We start from the raw sequence: 19,376 nt of genomic DNA on the forward strand, positions 1-19,376 counted from the left end.
GTTTCTTCTTGTTCATTCATTTTGGGCTAATAACCTTTTTTGAATATTTTTGAGAGGAGCTCAGTGCAGTTAGGTGATACATCTTCTAAATCTTGCCCATTTTCAGATAATTTTCTTTTGCCCTGAAAGGAAATGCTGTCTTTGGTAGGAATACGTTCCCTGAATTTTAGTCCTTTTTACTTTATATAATGTTAATATTATTTCACCATCTTCTAATGCCCTATGTTGCAAATGCCAGTCTGATCATTTTTCTTTTGTTGCTTATTTATTACTTTTGGCTCGAAGCTTGTCAATTTTTATTCTAATCCTAGCTCAGGAATTTTACAAAGCGATACTTATGCCAGTGTCATTTCTCTCTGATCCTGCTTGGAACTTGATAAGTGGCTTCAATCGGCAGGTTTTTCTTTAGCGAAGGCAAACTTCTTTTATTGCAGTGCATTATGTACTGTCCCACGGCACATACCATTATGTACCATGACATGCAAATCCATATCACTGCTAGATATGACTTTCTCACCTGCCCAGCTCCCATCTCAAACAGGAGTGGCCCCAAATACTGTGCTCTGTGTGGCAGAGAGCAGAAGAGATGCAGAGGTAATGACAATAGAGCTGGGTAGAGAAAACGTAGGCACCCTCACCTCAGGAATGGGCCCAATTTTCTCCTTACCCAATCTCCCCAGATCAGACTGATGGATGAAATGGGCACCAACTAACTGGTTGATTCCAGGAATTGCTACTATCAACCTAGATATCCCAACCAGCCACAGCACCCAGAATTGTTCCCACTGAAATACAGGCTGGAGCAGAGAGTTGTCAGCAGGTAGTGCCCAACCACAGCTGGGCCCGATGACTTTAGGTTACACAGCTGGATATCTAGGGGATTCCATGCTGACAGGTGATACAGGCAGCCCCTAGGCATGCTTGATCTCTTGATAATGCTCACCTCTACAATTGACCTCTTGGACCCCACTATCACATTGCTGTGGGATTTAACCGTACTTAGTTTTTTGGTTTTTTGTTTGTCTGTTTTTTTCTATTTCTTTCTCTCCTTTCCTAACCTATACATTAGATTTTCTGGGTCAATTTTCAAACTCTCTTACCTTTACCCAGAGGTATTTTTTTGCGCTTTGCTTTCAAAGATAATTCCATGTTTCTTCAGACATTAATTTTCATCCTAAGACTGATTTGTCTTTCATTTAATTTATCTACTTAACTATTTATTGGGGAAATCATTTTTTGGCTTCAGAAAGTCTTTTATGTAATGCATGCTAATCTTCTTGGACTCTTTCATTGTTACTTTTCTTCACATTGGTTTTCTCCTCCTTCTTTAGCTCTGTTTGCTGAGTATGGTTCTGTTTGCTCTGATCAATACAGTATTCCCCTTCTGGATTCTGGGCCCCTAGATGAATTCTTTTTTTTTTTTTTTGTCAGCTCACTGGAGCTCGTAAATAGTTGTTAAAATTCTTTGAGTTATGGCAGTTCTGCATGGGAGTCCATGTGGGTTGACTGCAGCCAGCCACCAGCCCCTGCTGAGGCATGGAGTGGAAGCCATTCTGAGTGAAGGGCTCCTCTCATTCCCCGGCTCCAGCATGGGAAAGCTTCTGCTAACATGACAATACTTCACGTACACCTGAGGGATTGAAAGAGAACTTCTTAACCAAGACTAAATCTAGAAGCTTAAACAACAAATACATTTGACTATATACAAAATATTTTCCTGTGGTCAAAGATATTATAAAGTCATTAAAAACAAAACAAAAACCTGAAGAACTATTTACAATGTAGAGATCAGTTAATATTCTTACTGTGTAATAATATCTTTCAAAAAGACAAGAAGGGAACGAGTAGTATATTAGTAAAATGGGCAAAGAAACAAATAATTCATAGAAGGGAAAGTACAAATAGTAAGCAGGTGGATAAAAAGATGCTCACTTCATTACAAAGTACCAAATTTTATATATGTGCACACACATATATATACACGTATGTATTTATGATTTAAAAATACATATGTAGGGGTGCCAGAGTGGCTCAGTCAGTTGAACATCTGACTTCAGCTAAAGTCATTATCTCACAATTCACGGGTTCAAGCCCCATGTCGGGCTCTGAGCTGACAGCTCAGAGCCTGGAGCCTGCTTTGGATTCTGTGCCTCCCTCTGTCTCTCTGTCCCTCCCCTGCTTGCTCTCTCTCTCTTTCTCTCTCAAAAATAAATAAATAAATATTTAAAAAAATAAAAATACATATATATGCACACACATATAGATATAAATATAAATATAAATATAAATATAAATATAAATATAAATATAAATATAAATATTTACACTCATCAGTCAGGAAAAAAATCAACACAATAGGAATATGGGGAAAGAGTACTCTCATATACTGCTGGTAGAAATGTTAACTAATAAGAATTTTCAAAAAGAATTTGGAAACATATTCAAGGAAAAAGTACACACATCATTTGATCAAGCAATTCCACTTCTAAGATGCCCTATAAGAATGTCAACGTGAATAGGTAAGGGTACACCTGAAAGATCGTTTCAGTGTTACCTAACCCAGCCCAAAATAGGAAACAGTCATCACAACATAAGGAAATGCTTAATATGTTAGAGCTGTTAGAAAGAAAAAAAAAAGGGGCATCTGACTTTGGCTCAGGTCAAGATCTCAAGGTTCACGGATTCGAGCCCACCTCTAGCTCTGTGCTGAGAGCGTGGAGCCTGGAGCCTGCTTCAGATTCTGTGTCTCCTTTCTTTCTCTCTGCCCCTCCCCTATTCACACTCTGTTTCTCTCTATATATCCCTCTAAAATAAATATTTAAATAAATTTTAATAAATAAAAAGAAAAAAAATAATAGCTATATTAACTAACATAAGAAAGTTTCCGTGAGGTATTTATTGAATAAGAAAATCAAGATGCAGCAAAGGGTATGCCATATGAATGTAATGATACCATGTTTTGAAAACAATGGCAAAATATCTTATAAATGTGTATATAGATGCATATGTTTATAATATATACAAACTCTATATTACATATACATGTACACCACTTTTGAGAGAAGCCTACATGCTGGATTAATGACTAGTCTCACCTGGAACAGAACAAAATGGGAGCAATAGGAAATGATCATGTTTGAGGACAGTCATATCAAATCACTGTCTTTTTAAAGAAAAGATGTTTAGTGATTAATCATTTAACTTGGACAAAAATACAAAGTTCCCAGTGATTTGTATCCCTAAGTATCTGGTTAACCTTGCCTTGCCCACTCTTTCTTTTCACTTGCTATAACCTAACCACTCTGATCTTCTGAAAGCCTAGAATGTCCAAAGCTCTTTCCCACTTCAGGCCTTTGTACTTGCCATTCCTATTCCTGGAAAATTCTTTCAGGATGCTTGACTTCTCATTCTCCAGATGTCAACTTGAATGTCACCACCCAGAGATGCCAACCTTAACCTCTTTGTTCTTTATTATATGTACTGTCAATATCCTTCGTAGCACTTTCACAAGTGGTGGGTTTTTTTTTGTTGTTGTTGCTGTTGTTTTTTATTTGTTACTTATATATTTTGTTTTTCCCTTTGGGATGTAAGCTCCACGAAGACAAGGCATATATGTGTTTTGGACACCACTATGTTTCTGGAACCTAATACAATTAGTAAATGCTGAATGATCCATCTTTACAAAGTGGAATCCATCATGCAAAATACCATTACCTTTTCTGCTCACTACTCAGCAACATCCACACCCTTACTTCCTCTAACTGAGGCACTGTCGTCTGCCTGTGCTATGTGCCCATGCTTTGTCACTCCATCAATTATTAGCCTCTTTTCTGTACCGTCACCTTCTCCTCTGATCCCTTCTCCTGCATATAGGCAAATATACTCAAGTCTTTCCCATTCTAAAAAAAAGAATGGGAAGCGGGGATGAAACACTGCTTCTTTATGATAAAATGTACGTTAAGTTTAAAAATTCCCATGAATTCTGAACAGAAAACTAACAACAAAACAAAAAGTACACTTAGACCTGTACTGAAAGTACAGCACATCAGAGACTAAGAGCAGATCTTGTTTTGGGTGTGTTTTTGTTTTGTTTTGTTTTGTCTGTTGTTGTTGTTTGTTCTTTGTTTTACACAGAGATCTTAAAAGCAGCCAGAGAAGAGAAAAATAGCTTGCTTGCAAAGAAGCAGTGATTAGATTGACAGCTTTCTTTTCAATGGCCACAATGGAAGCCAAAATACATTGCAATAATGTGCTGAAATAAAATAATCGCCATCTTAGGACTCCATATCCAGCAAAAATATCTTCCAAGAATGAGGGCGAACTGAAGACATTTAGGCAAACAAAAACTGATACTGTTTGCCATCAGCAGAAATTCTAAAGGATTTACTTCAGACAAAAGTACAGGGACAGAAGATAGGACTGAGATGCAAGAGGAATGAACACAAAAGTGATGTATATACACAGACATGGCATATGACAGAGCCGCCACTACAAATCAGTGATAACCAGCAAAAAAAGACTATCTTCCAAGAAATGGATCTGGGAAAATTGAGTGAAAAAAATGACACTGCACCTCTTCCAAATAACATATATGCAAAAGTGATTCTAAATAGAGTGAAATCATAACTATGAAAGACAAAGCAATAAAGCTTTTAGAATATACTATAGAGTTTCATGACTTTAGAGTACAAAAGTATTTCTTAAAGAAGAATCTTTAAATGAAAGTGGCTAAATTTCAGTATATTAAAATTAAGAAGTTTTGTTCATCAACAGATACCAGAAAGCTAGTGAAAAGACAAGCCACAGCTTGGGAAATGATATTTGCAATACATGTGATAAAAGATTAATATGTAAAAATATAAAGAGCACCTACAAATTAATAAAGATAGATAACTTATTACAAAAATGGGTAAATGATTGAATTCACAAAGAAGCCTGTGGTCAAAAATACATGGAAAAAGTACTGCCTCATAGCAGTCTCCCGGAGAATGAGTCTTTTATTGGATGAGAGCAGAAGGTAGTACATGGGGACCCTCAGGCTCTGTCTCCAGCCTTAAGTAAGTCTCCTGGATTTCAGGTCCAGGTTCTCACTTCTGAAAAGTGCTTAAAGTATTATGTTTGAAAGATGAGTTTCAGAAGAGGGACCCTATTCCAGGGGTATGTGGCTGGCTCAATCAGTGGAGCATGTGACTCTTGATTTCAGGGTTGTGCATTTGAGCCCTATGTTGGGTATAGAGATTACTTTAAAATCTTAATTTAGGGGCGCCTGGGTGGCTCAGTTAGTTAGGCGTCCGACTTCAGCTCAGGTCATGATATCACAGTTAGTGGGTTTGAGCCCCGCATCAGGCTCTGTGCTGACAGCTCAGAGCCTGGAGCCTGCTTCAGATTCTGTGTCTCCCTCTCTCTCTGTGCCTCCCCTCCACGCACTCTGTCTCTCCAAAATAAATACACATTAAAAAAAAAAAAGAGGGACCCTTTCAAGATAAGGAGCTATTATAAAATTTTGCAAGAAGATTGTGATTCAGCATTTATGAAATTTGTTAACAGATTAGTGTGATTTTTTTAGTGAAAATATGGTGTAAACTTTATCCTCAATGAAATATGCCAGGCATAAGAGCTCAAATAATAAGCATTTCCTTTAATGAAGGTAGACATTTGTGACTTAACAATCTGATAGAGGTATTATTTCCTTGTCCTCTGTCTCTCTCTTTCCCGTCTCCTGTCTCATCTCATACTTACTCACAACTTCTATGTAACCCTAGCTCTAACCTCTCTATATTTCTACATTTTACAGTATTGTTTGAAGTTTTTTGATGGATTTTTCTCCAATTCATAATGAATACTATTGGCAGAAAAAAATTAACACAAAATAAAACTGACAGTAGTTAAAACTGCACATGGTGAAATTTATTATGACTAAAATTGATGGAAACCATATCCTTGCCAAAGTTCAGATCTGTAAAGCGTAAGCTGGATGAATTGGATTTGGTACAAATAATGGCCTCAAAAGGAAACACATGCAAAAACCATAAAAGTTTGGTAGGAACAAAACTCAATCAATGAATCACAGCTTTGTTATAAGAGTTTCTCTTTAGAAAGGAAGTGATCCCATTGAAAATAATATTGGAAACATTAAACAAGGGAAAATGAGAATAGTTTATCTTCTTCATACAGAAAAACTAATAATTAAATTAGTTCCACATATTTGGCTCTGAAAAATACTGTATTGCTTTGATTAAAACATTTTAACCATATTATCCAGAGGTTAGTGGTTTAGTGAAGTATGTGTTCTGTGGAATCCTGCAATTCATTTTTGTACATAAAAATAATTTGTATGTTTATTATCCAGTATTATATAAATTAAAAATGGTAAATGTTTGCTAATTACCCAATAACCAATACTGATACTGATTGATACGCTGCACATCTTTGCAACTAGCATTTACTGGGAATACAAAGATGTATGAGACAGATTTCTATCTCAAGAAATTTACATGTACACTAAAATTGAAAATATAAGCCTAAAATTGGTTTATTTTGCTTTACCTTATTTGATTCTTTTTTATAAATCTGTGCATTTTTTTAAAAATGCACATGTTTGGAAAATGTCACTTGTAAATTATTCATTGCTCTGCTATAATGTAATGTCTTCAAGGTAGTGTCCTCTCCTGAATTTTCATTTATTTAAACATATGTGCAGGCTTAGAAACCAGTACCGAAAACCTCTAAAGCATTACACTCACAATATGAAGTTGGTATTTTACATTCTGTAACATCCTCCTCTTAATTTAGCCTGTCAGAGTCCGTTTATCCTGTCAGTCCTCCATGAAGTCAAACGATTAATTTCCTCAACCATCAGCGTACATATCACTTGCAGGATAAATCTATCAAATGGAACCTGACATCTCCCAGGCTTTGCCATCATTAGATGGTGATTAATGTTAAAAACTTCCATTTGTCTTAAAATTCCCCTTTCTAATTCAGTAATTGGATCAAAGATAGAGGATGTTGTGTTAATGGGCAGCGCAGTCTTGTTTTCCAGGTGGCTCCTTCAGCTCCTGAGATATGGGGTCTGAATCTCCTCCTAATCATTGCCAGCTTAAAGCTTCAGTCACAGTCCACCACTGGCCTTCTCTCTCCACATAGGGTAACCCCAGGACTCTGGTACTCTGTGGTGATTTTCCGTGAATCTTAAAGCCCCGGATGAATGCATTTCAAACTTTGGCCTGCAACAATAGATTAAGCTCCCAGATCTCCATCTTGGAAAACCTCTCTTGCGCTGTATTAAGTACACTATATTAAAGTGTATTAATACACGATATTAAAGCTTAAAGCTCTATATTGGATCCCCACTGTTCTATTATTCATAGGAAATAAAATCCCTTCATGATCTGGCTCCTGCCTAGTCCTGCAGCCTCTTTTAACCTTTCCCTGTCTCTGTTTCTCTAGCCTCATGGCTTACTTGCAACCATTCAAATACCTTTTCTTTCCTTCCAGAGGTCTTGGCATTTCTCTGCCTGGAATGCTCATTCCCTTATCTTTATCCAGTTTTGCTCTGATTAAGGATCATTTCCTCTGGATCACTTGCCGTAACCCCCCACAGTGGTGTTATATGTTGTCAAATGCCTCTCAGTCATCACTTCTGGCACAATTGTTGTTACTTACTTGCCTATCTGTTTAATGTCTGTTTTCCTCATTCAACAGTAGACTTCATGAGAACAAGAAATGTTCAGGCTTTTTACCATTCTGTCATCATAGCCTAGTACACACAGGGCCCAACTCACACAAAAATTTTTAATAAGTATCTATAAATTGCGGTCGGGTTGTATTCATTCCCAGTCTGAGAGGGCTGCATTTTTGTCTGTGTGAGTGGGAGTAGATCTTATGCCCTGTGATATCCTTCCTGAGCATTCATTAATCACCAGTTGTAGGAAAGGCCCCTACCCAACACACTCAGGTCTTCAGTTGTTCATACTGAAAGGTCCGCTTCCAGCTCACTTGCCTGCCTGAAAGCTTGATGAAGAACAAAGATGGGAAGTTGGACCCAGCACAAATAGTTACAGACAAGGTACGACTAGAGAGAGAGAGAGAGAGAGAGAGAGAGAGAGACTACTGATATGTCCTGCCAAGAATGTCTAAGCTAATTGCCAAGCTACAAAATTAGGAATTTAGCGCACTCTGTCTCTCTCTCAAAAATAAATAAACATTTTAAAAAATTAGGAATTTAAATGTTCTTGAAAGCATCAAGCTTAAAAATGTAATCTGGACTCTGTATTCACATTCAAAAAATCTTTTCTATGAAGGTTTGACAATCTTAGCATCAGCAAAATTATCTACTTCTGATCTGCCTTGAACTTGATTGATTCTACTTAGTATCCAAGGGTGGGCAGGACCATATTAACTTTGGGTTTGCCGAGTAACTACTATTTGTTCTTTGTTCCAATTTTACTGTAGGAGAATTGGAGCCAAAGATTGATTAACTCTATGCCCAGAAGGGTCTTATACATGGCTGGTTGTGGATGTTTCAACAGGACACATTCAGATTTGTCCATTTTCTTTGGCGCCATTACCATAACCTTAGTTCATACCACTAACATTCTCACCTGGTCTATTGTAATAGCCTCCTTTTTGTGTGTGTGTGTGTGTTCTCTACAATTCATTCTTCACTTTGTAGCCAGAGAGGTCTTTATATATCAAATAAGATCATGTTTGCCCTAGCCCAAACCTGCCAATGGCTTCCCATTATAACACATCACTTGTTTTACCAACTACTGAAAGAAAAGTGTTAAAAATCTCCAGTTGTAACTGTAGATTTATTTATCCCTTTAGTTCTGTCAGTTTTTGCTTCATATATTTTGAAATTCTGTTATTAGATGCATACACATTTAGAATTTATTATATATTAATGGATTGACTCTTCTATTATGAAATACCCCTTGATTTCTAATTTACTCCTTTACTTAAAGTCTACTTTGCCTGATATTAATGTACCTATTTCTGCTTTCTTATATCTAATGTTTACATTGTATATTTTTTCATTCTTGTATTTTAAATTTATCTGTATCTCTAGGGGCGCCTGGGTGGCTCAGTTGGTTAGGCAACTGACTTCGGCTCAGGTCATCTCACAGTTTGTAGGTTCCAGCCCCGCGTCCGGCTCTGTGCTGACAGCTTGGAGCCTGGAGCCTGCTTCAGATTCTGTGTCTCCCTCTCTCTCTGCCCCTCCCCTGCTCACACTCTGTGTCTCTCCATCTCTCAGTAATAAATAAACGTTAAAAAAATTTTAAAAATTTATCTGTATCTCTATATTTAAAGCATATATGTTATAAACAGCCTATAGATGAATCTTAATCGTTTATCCAGTCTGATGATGTCTCCCCTTTAAATTGGAGTAATGAGTCCATTTATATTTAATATAGTTAATACAACTGAGTTTAAGATTATCATCTTGATACTTTTTACTATCTGCATTATCTGGATTTGTTCCATTTTCCCCCTTTACCATGCATTTAGGTTTGTTAATTTTTTTTTAATTTTTTAAAATGTTTATTTATTTTGAGAGAAAGAGAGAGACAGAGCATGAGTGGGGGAGGGGCAGAGAGAGAGGGAGACAGAGAATCCGAAGCAGCCTCCAGACTCTGAGCGGTCAGCACAGAGTCTGATGTGGGCTCAAACTCATGAACTGTGAGATCATGACCTGAGCCAAAGTTGGACACTCAACCAACTGAGCCACCCAGGAACCCCTGTTAATTATTTTTTATTATTTTATTTTATTTCCTCTGTTGACAATTCTATACTTCATTTTTATTTTTTATTTATTTTTACTGGGTTCTCTGAGATTATAATAGATATACTCTATTAACAATACAATCTAGCTTGGAAAAATATTATACTATTTCATGTATATAGGAAGCCTGCATCAGTATGCTTCCACTTACCCTCTTCTGTCCTTGTTACAATTATTATCATACATTTTTACATCTATACATGTAATAAACTGCATAATACATTCTTATTATTTTGCTTTAAACATTTATTTCTTAAGACATTATGGAAGGGGGTAAGTAAGTCTTTTATATTTATTTACATATTTATAATAAATAGAACTCTTCATTTCTATGTATAGGTATGGGTTTCTTCTGGTATTATTTCCTTCCTTTTCCTGAAGGACATTTTGATTTAGCAATCTGATGAAGGCATTATTGTGATCCTCTTATCTCTCCTCTATCTCTCCCTCCCTGTCTGTCTTATCTCATATTTATCCAACTTACTTCTGTCTCTCCAAACCATCCATATTTCTAGGCCTTTGAATACTTCTTGCAGTACAGTGCTGCTGATGACAAACAAATTCTCACACCTTTTGTTTATCAGAAAATATTTTTATTTTGCCTTCATTTGGTGGAGGTGAATATTTTTGTTGGATACAGAACTCTAGGTGACTTTTTTCTTTCAGCATTTTAAAGATGTTCCATTGTTTTCTAGTTTGTCGTTTCTTATGAGAAGACGGTGTTAATTCTTATCATTGTTCCTATATATGTAGTATGCATTTGTGGGTTTTTTGACCGCGTTTAATATTTTCTCTATCTATCTATCTATTTATTTATTTATTTATTTATTTTGCAATTTGGCTTTGATGTGCTTGGGTATGATTTTCTTTGTGTTTACCCTGCTTGTGGATTTTGGAACTGCTGGGATCTGTGGGTTAATATTTTTTATCAAATTTGGAAACTTGTAGAGTGTTACCTCTTCAAATACTTCTTTTTTCCTCCTGGGACTCCAATTACACAAGCTAGGCTGCTTGATAATATCCCGCACATCATTAAGGCTCTCTTCCATTTTTTTCAGACTTTTTCTCTCTATGCTTCAGTTAACTAGTTTCTATTGCTTTGTTTTTGTTTTCTTTTTTTCCCTTATACTGTGTCCCATCTGTCCTTCAGGGCACTGTTTGCCCTTTGAAATCTCTGTTCCGCTCACAGCTCCCCAATAGCTGTCTTCAGCCAGACCTTATAGGGCCTTACACTTTGCACGTGTGTCTTAATATTTGGTCAAAGAATTAAGAGGACTCTTATGCAAATTTCCTTGAATTCCTTCTTTGCATGGCTCCTTCCTTTCTGGTACTCTGCCTATAAATCTCCAGCTGCCTTAGCATCCCCACACTCTGATCTTTGCCTACTCAGCTCAGTGAGATTACTGTGTTCTGTTCATGCTCTAATTCTCTACACTGTGTTCCAGAAAGTGCATCCACTCAGGATGCCAAGGTGATGAAGAGACTCATTTCATGTGTGTCTTTGCTCTCAAGGATTAAAGTTTTGCTCTGCCTCTTATTCAATATCTGAAAGTCATTGTTTTGTGTTTTTCTATTTATATACCTGTTTACTATGAGAATACTAATCCAGTACTTGCTAGTCTGGTTGCCCTATCTCATGTAGAATAGAATTCAAACTCTTGTTGCTCTGGTTTATAAAGCCCTATATAACCTGGTCCTGCCTACTTCTCTGACTTCATTAAATACCACTCTCCCTTCTACCCACCTATACTCCATAATGGACTCCTTTCCACTCCTCACACATATCACTTTCTTTATACCGTAGGGCCTTTACACTGCTGTCTCTTCTGTCTAGGATGCTCTACCCTCTGATCTTCACACTATGGTCTCTTGCTTATTATTCAAGACCCTCCAAATTAAAGTATACACCCAGTCATTGTCAGAGCAACTTGTTTATGTATTTGTAGGATGCATATCCTATTCTGATATTTTTGTTTGTGTATTTTATTTTTCTCTTGGTTTATTTCTATGTTTTTTCATTGCAACAAAGTATCCACAAGGACAGAGATGTTTTCTTTCTTTTTTATTGTTGTATCTTCAATGCTGGAACTGTGCCTAGCACATGGAAAGCACTTGATAAATACTTAAGTGAATGGATAAATGTATAAAACCCATTTTCTTCTTCATTGTTTCATACCTTCCTCTCAAATGACCACAAACTTCAATGGAAATACTCAATCTCATATAACATATGGATGATGGGGAGGAAGATGATAATGCCTAATATCTATTGAGCTGTTATTAATATGTGTTAGACACTGAGCTAAGGACTTTACATTTATTATCTCATTTAATCCTTGTTATAACCCTATGAGGTATATGCTGTTATTCCTGGCATTGCAGATAAGGATATAGGCACAGAGAAGTTGAGTTTTTTTCTGAGTGTCTCACATCTAATCATCTTGCCCAATCCCTAGAGTTTGTCATTCTGCTAAATTTTCTAGAGTTGCTATTGTCCAGGCTCTGATTTTTATTTCCACATGACTAAAGCTGGGTTTTATGCTGCCTTTGAGATAACGCCCAGGTCATGCTAGTTTCTAGCACTAAAACATCATGTACCACATCTGTTGCCTATTACTCTTCCTTGCCAAAAAAAAAAAAAAAAAAAAATCTCATATTGTGCTATTGTATCCAACCCTCATGTTTCTACTGTAACATAAATATGCTTAACCAGCTGTTGTTAAAGCTTTGTAATGCTTGTGACAACTCTACTGAGAACCTCCTCTTAATGGAGCAGATGGTGTGAAATCAAGCAGGCAAGTGGAAATGTAGTGACAGAGCTGAAGGAGGGGGGTACTGGTCAATGCTGCTTTTTTTCCTCTTCCTTTTTATTTTTAAAGATTTGAATTTAAGACAGGTCATATTAACTCCCTATGCCTGTGTCCCAAAGGTAGTGTAAGATCTGGATATGAAGTTAAATGAAAGAAGTTTGGGGAGTGGGAGAATAGTTAGAAATGTCTTACAGAGGCAACTGAGAAAATCACCAAAATAAATACGTTCATCCAAAAAACAAATGGATTTGGAGAACAATAGGAGACATTTAATAGAGTGAAGGATTAAGGGAATAAACCAGAAGAATAATTTTCCCAGAGAGAGTAAACAATCTATCCAATGCCAATGTTAATAACAACCATCTTCAATAAATAAGAGATACAGGGGTTTTTTTGATAGTTTCTTTTTTTTTATGAAATTTATTGTCAAATTGGTTTCCATACAACACCCAGTGCTCATCCCAAAAAATGCCCTCTTCAATATCCATCACCCACCCTCCCCACTCTCCCATCCCCCATCAACCTTCAGTTTGTAAGAGATGATGCAGTTTTGAACAATTGAAGAGAGAAAGTTGAGAGTCAGACAGACTGGATAAGCCCCATATCCAATGCTTACAAGCTGTGAGACCCTGGGCAAGTTCCTTACTCTTGGTGAGTTTGAATTATCCTTTGGATAATAAATCCTACCATAATATAGGAAAGAGGGAAGTTTGGGATAGAGGATGGTTACCTGAGGGACAAAACATTTATGATAAAACTTTTGAAGAGGTACTCCCTTCAACCCCAAAATACAAGCAGATGAAGACAAACCTCTGACATTCACAAACCCTGCAGAGCAACAGGGTTGTGGGATGGGGGGGAGGGCTTATGGGAGGAGGAAGGAAATAAGGAAGCCTCAGGTTTCTGACAGACTTGACAATGGGAGAAATCCCAAAGAAGCAAGAGTATGCCCTAGAAAGTAGAGCAAGCCACTGAAGAACAGCAATTGCAACAAGGAGAGATCTTGCTGACTCTGATGATAGTAGGGGTGTGTAAGAGGCCCCTGGTCAGAAGTTCTGCAGGATGGAGCTGTGAATTCCCTCTTACTGTCCTTGGTTGGCAGAACATTTAGAGTTTGGGGTAACCTAACAATGCCAAAGGTTATATGAAATAAATGCACACTGCAAGAAACATTCCAATGTCTCTGTTAAACTAATTCCAAAGATTTCAGTGTTTATGAGATCAGGGTGTAAAAACATTGACTTCATTTCCTTTGAGACCAAGTCTCAAGTCCCCTGGCTACAAGCTTCTTTAGGCTGAAAATGGCCCGGATTCCATGAATGTTGTATGAGCTTGCAGAGTTATCTACATTGTCCTCGAGCAAGATTTATAATCTCTTGCAACATTGGCTACTGCCAGTTCATGGCCATACATTCTGGCAGTTTTGAGCTGGCCTACTCTAGGAGGAAAAAAAATTTTTGACATTAAAAAAATTACTTCATCTGAGCACCTAATTGTGTCTGCTTGTCTGGGCACAAACCAGGTAGGTTTAAGAACAAATTACTTAAAATAATTTGCATATAGGAGGTTAATTATACCAGAAAGCAGGATGTCTTCCACCCATGCTTTATTTTATTTCATTTTATTAAATTAATTAATTAATTAATTAATTTGTTTACTTATTTTGCCATAAGCTCCATAAATAGGGGAGGGCTATGGTTTTAATTAGGGTGTTTGGGAAAAGTCTTCCTGAAAGGGGACGTTCTGGCCAACACTTGAAGGAGGTGAAGGACTGAACCCTGGGAAAAACATTGCAGCATGAGAATTTCTGATACATTCAAGTAACAGAGAGGGGGTCAATGTACTGGGGCAGAGATTGAGGTGAGAGAAGCCATCTGGGGTGCTGATAGTGCAGGGCCCATGTGAAGACTTAGGCTCGCTCTTTAAGTGGATATGACCCCATTTGGAGGGAGCAGAGTGTTGATATGATGTGAATGACATTTGAAGTGGATCATTCTTGCTACTATATTAGAGCTACTGATGAGACTGAGGGTGGCAAGGGTAGAACTCCTGCAGCAATGAAGACAGATAAGGGCTGTCTGAGTCAGGTGGTTGTGGTGAAGCTGGTGAGAAATGGTCAGATCCTGGATCTGGCAGAGCCAGTAGAATTTGTTGCTTTATTAGGTGTGGAGATTAAAAAGAGAGGATTCAAAGATAACTCCAGTGATTTTTGGCCTGAATAACTGGAAGAATGGAGTTGCCATCAACTGAAATAGCAAAGAATATGACTAGAGAGTGCTGTGGGTTGAATTGTGCCCCCCCCCAAATTCGTAGGTTGGAGTCCTAATGCCTTGCACCTCAGAACATGACCTTATTTGGAAATAAGGTTGTTGCAGATGTAATCGGTTAAGATGAAGTCATACTGGAGAAGGATGGCTCCTAACCCAGTGTGACTAGTGTCTTTAAAAAAAGGAACTTTGGACAGACACACACAAGGAGGACATCACATAGAGATGAAGGCAGAGGCCTCTAAGTCAAGATAGTCCCCAAATTGCCAGCAAACACAAGAAGCTAGGAGAGAGGCATGAAACAGATTTCTCCCTCACAGCCTCAGAAGAAACCATTCATGCTGACACCTTGATTTCAGACTCCTAGCCTCCAGAACTGTGAAACAATAAGTTTCTGTTTAGCCACTCTGTTTGAGGTACTTTGTTAGAACAGCCCCAGGGAACTAATACATAGAGGTTTGGAGGGGAGGGAGGATCAGGAGTTTGGTTTGAGCCCTATTAGATCAGAGGTGCCCACTGAACATCTAAGGACAGATTCAAGCTGGCAGCTCAGCGTTAAAGTCAGAAGTTCAGCAGAGAGGTCCAGGCTAGAGATGTATTTTGCAGATTGTTAGCATACTCGTGGTACTTAAACCATGATATGATTGAGATCTAGAGATCTAGAGAGTGATTATAAACAGGGATAAAAAGGGTCCAGGGAGAAGTCCAAGACTAAGATAGGAAAAATAAGAAAGAACCAAGGAAGAACCAGCAAAGGAAGCTAAGGAAGAGCCATCTGTGCAGTAGGTGAGAAATAAGGAGAGTGTGAGATCCCAGAAACTGAAGGAAAGAAGAGTTTTAACGAGGATGGAGAGATAAGTTCTGTCAAATACTGCTGGTGGATAAGACAATAACTGAGAATTGACCACTGGAGTTAGTAATGTGAGTGGTGATGTTGAAAGCCTACTATCTACCTAATTGAATAAGTTCTATAGATTTAAGGGGCAAGGAATTGGAGACAACTCCCTCCTATAAAAGGAAGCAAAGACATTGAGCAGTAGCTTGAAATAAAAGTAAGTTGAGAGAAAATATGTATGCGTGTGTGTGTGTGTGTGTGTGTGTGTGTGTGTGTGAGTGTGTGTGTGTTTAAGATGGAAGAAATAAACCCTGTGTTTATATGCTGGTGGAAATACTCCTGAAGAGAGGGAAAAATTCATAATGCAAGTAAAATAAGGAAGAATTGCTAGAGTGAGGCACTTCAGTAGATTAGAGAGTTTAGGAACAGGACAAAGGGGAAGGATGACATGGATAGGAGCATGTGGGGTTCCTCCACAGGAACAGTCAGATAAATGGGGCCAAGATTTTGTCAGGTGGATAGATATTGTGTTGGCAATTTTTGCAAGTTCTCTTCATAGTGCTTCTACTTTCTCAGTGAAATAGGAAGCAATGTCATTAGCTGAGAGAGAGTGGTGAGGAGGAAGTGCTGGGGTTTGAGGAGAGAGGAAAATATTATGTAATTGTCCTTTTGAGGATAGAGAGTGACTGCTCTAGGAGAATGTGGTATGGTTGCTAAGCAGCCCATCTTGATCAAGTTTACATTAGGCATGACGGAGATAAACAGATCTACATGGGAAAGCCCATTGTTTTTAGGAGGGTGTGATGATTAATTTTATGTATGTATGTATGTATGTATGTATGTATGTTTGTATGGGGTGCCCAAACATTTGGTGAAAACATCATTCTGGGTGTGCCTGTGAGGGTGTTTCTGGATGAGATTAACATTTGAATACATAGACCAAGCAAAATAGATTGCCCTCACTTGTGTGAGTGACCCTCATCTAATCCATTGAAAACCTGAACAGAACAAGAAGGCACAGTAAGAGGGAACTCTGCTTGCCTGACCACTTGAGCTAGAACACTGGTCTTCTCTTGCCCTTGAACTGGAACTTACACCATCGGTTCTCTTTGGTCTCCAGCTTGCCTGCTATAGATCTTGGGTCTTCTCAGCCTCCAAAATTGCATGATCCAATTCCTTATTTCACCTCTCTCTCTCTCTCTCTCTCTCTCTCTCTCTCTCTCTCTGTCTCTCCCTCCCTCCCTCCTGTTGCTTCTGTTTCTGTAGAGAATATGACTACTAGATTTATTGAGTTAGTGATAGTGGTGGCTCATCCTGGCTCTACTGCCTCTGGTGGGAAACAAGGGGGGGGGGCACCCTATGGGTGGACTCCTAAGGTGTGGGATATGAGACTCAGAACATGATCCACCCCTCAGTAGAGCTTATTTCCTTTGTGATGCTAACTCTCCCCAGGAATTAATGGGAGTGTGGAGATGGGATCCTTTCCATTTCACGGATGATGTCTCTTTAGTTCTAGACTTGATTGTGGTTTTTGCACCTTCTCTTTCCTTCTATTTTCCCCATTTTGCTTTCCATTTTCCAGCCCCACAGCTTACTGTCAATATGGCTGATGAGTCCAGACTGTGAACGTTGCCCTTTTTTTCTGACCAAACAGAATTCAGACAAGAGCAGCTAGTTTCTGAGGACCCACTGGCCCTAAGCCCAGAAGTACCAGTAGAAACTAAAGTCTCTGGGGTCCAGTTATATCAGACCTGGATGCCAAGCCATGTAGTCTCCCTTTCTTTGTGACCTCTGTGTGCCCTTCAGGGAAAGTTTTAAAGAGTGCCCCTGAAGAATGTGTCCCATGTCACTTCCCTCACACACAGGTGGGCCTTCCTCAAAGTGAAGTGCATGTCTAAGACAACCACTCTTTTCAGGTATACATGGGCGTGGGCAGTGCTCCTGATTTTGTTGTATTCCTTTGAATGAAGAATGGCTTTACATTTTTAAATGGTTGGGGAAATCCAAAGAAGAATAATATTTTGTGATATATGAGAATTGCATGAAATTCAAATTTGTGTCCATATTTGTGTCCATAAATTGTATGGGAAGAGAGATACACCCATTTGTTTAGATATTTTCTGTGGTTACTTTCATGGGCAGAGTTTAATAGCTGCAGCAGGGACCATTGAAAATATTTACTATCTGGTCCTTTACAGAAAAGCTTTTGCAACCTCTCTTCTATGGCATGGCTCTTCATCTGAGCCCAGAAGGACTGGGAGGAGCCAAAGTCTTTAGGCCCAGTTGGGCCAAACTTGGGAGCTACAGCCACTTTGGATCCTGTCAAAAAACCAAAAAGAGCCCAGTGTCTGGAGTTCTTCACTGAGCAAGTTGAGAGGGGATACCAGGTAGGAACAAGCAAATGTAGATGCTTCATACATCAAACTCAATACATATATAAACTTATTGAAAGTGAGCTCTAGAAAGATTTCCAAGATTTTCTAGTTTATTTTAGAGATGAGGAAAACAGTAAGGCCTCAGAGATATCCCCTAGAGGTAAAGTCATGTCCCAAGTCACGTCCCATGTACACAGCTGGTTAGTGGCTGGGACTAGACTGGAACCCATTTGTTTTCACTTCCCACTTGAATGCTCTTTCCTGTACTATGGTCTGTACTTTGATGCTTTGGGGATCAGAGTCTATTCCTTCAAACTACTCAGTGGCCAATGTCCCTTCCTGCAAAGTTTGCCACAGGTCTAAATATGGGGGCATCCAGAGTCCACTGAAGCATGTGTGGCCTTAGGTTAGGAAGTTCCCATTTCTGATATTAGGCCATCTATCAATAAAACCAGGAAATCTCTAGAAACAGTGTCTTCCGATTGACTGGAACTTCTGGGTGGGCATAGGGGCATAGAGGAGCTTCTGCCATTCAAAGGTTGTTGTCTGACTTCAGATTTCAGAGACCTTTCAAGTGACAGCGTCTCAAACGTGACCACGTATCTAATTAAAAACATGGATTTTCTGTTGTGAGTTGAAGCCAAAATATAGCTTTAAAATTTGTTTGGCCAAGTACATTTAATAATACCTAAATGCTCTCGTGTGTTAAGTATTCATCCATTCCCTCCATAACTGCTTACGATAAATATTGATGATTGTCTAACTTTGAAAATGGCTATGTACATAGGAGAATATTCATGTGTGTCTCATTGATTTTCCTGACAGGGCCAAATGGAGCAGGTAAGCCAATTTAACACAACCAATTTCCAATTTTGCACAGACTGAATAGGAGAAGTGCCGTGGAAATGAATAATCAATCTTACTACCATTATTATTAATAATATTTAGCTCACATGCAGCTCCTTCCATCTTCTAAGCACTTCGCCAACATTAACAAATTTATTCACCAACACTCAAGGGAGGCATTTCTGTAATGGGAATGAGAGGCCAAGAGAGATGTAAATGGCTTCCTAGGGCTAAGGAACAATTCTGATATGGTGCAAAACAGGATAACCTCTAGTGACTCCCAGTCCCCACTGGATTTCCTACCTCCTTAAATACTAGAGAAATATTACAAGCCTAGGAGGCAAGTACAATGTTTCAATCTTGCTTTTATAAGATGTATATTTCCCATCAGAAGAACTGCAAAATAAAAGCTTTTATATTTCTAACACCTACTATGTGCCTAACACTACTAAGTGTTGG

At 38.4% G+C, this 19,376-nt stretch overlaps 1 long non-coding RNA gene across 1 annotated transcript in view; it reads left to right on the forward strand.

Annotated features, from left to right (window-relative positions):
* LOC123383904 overlaps positions 1-18,977 on the forward strand; it is a 76,643-nt gene extending 57,666 nt beyond the window's left edge. Inside the window, exon 3 of the long non-coding RNA XR_006594278.1 lies at positions 17,895-18,977. This is a non-coding gene — a long non-coding RNA (uncharacterized LOC123383904). The remainder of the gene's footprint in view (positions 1-17,894) is intronic.
* Positions 18,978-19,376: the final 399 nt, after the last annotated feature.

This window comes from Felis catus, chromosome A2 (assembly GCF_018350175.1).
Source record: "Felis catus isolate Fca126 chromosome A2, F.catus_Fca126_mat1.0, whole genome shotgun sequence".
Lineage (NCBI taxonomy): Eukaryota > Metazoa > Chordata > Mammalia > Carnivora > Felidae > Felis > Felis catus.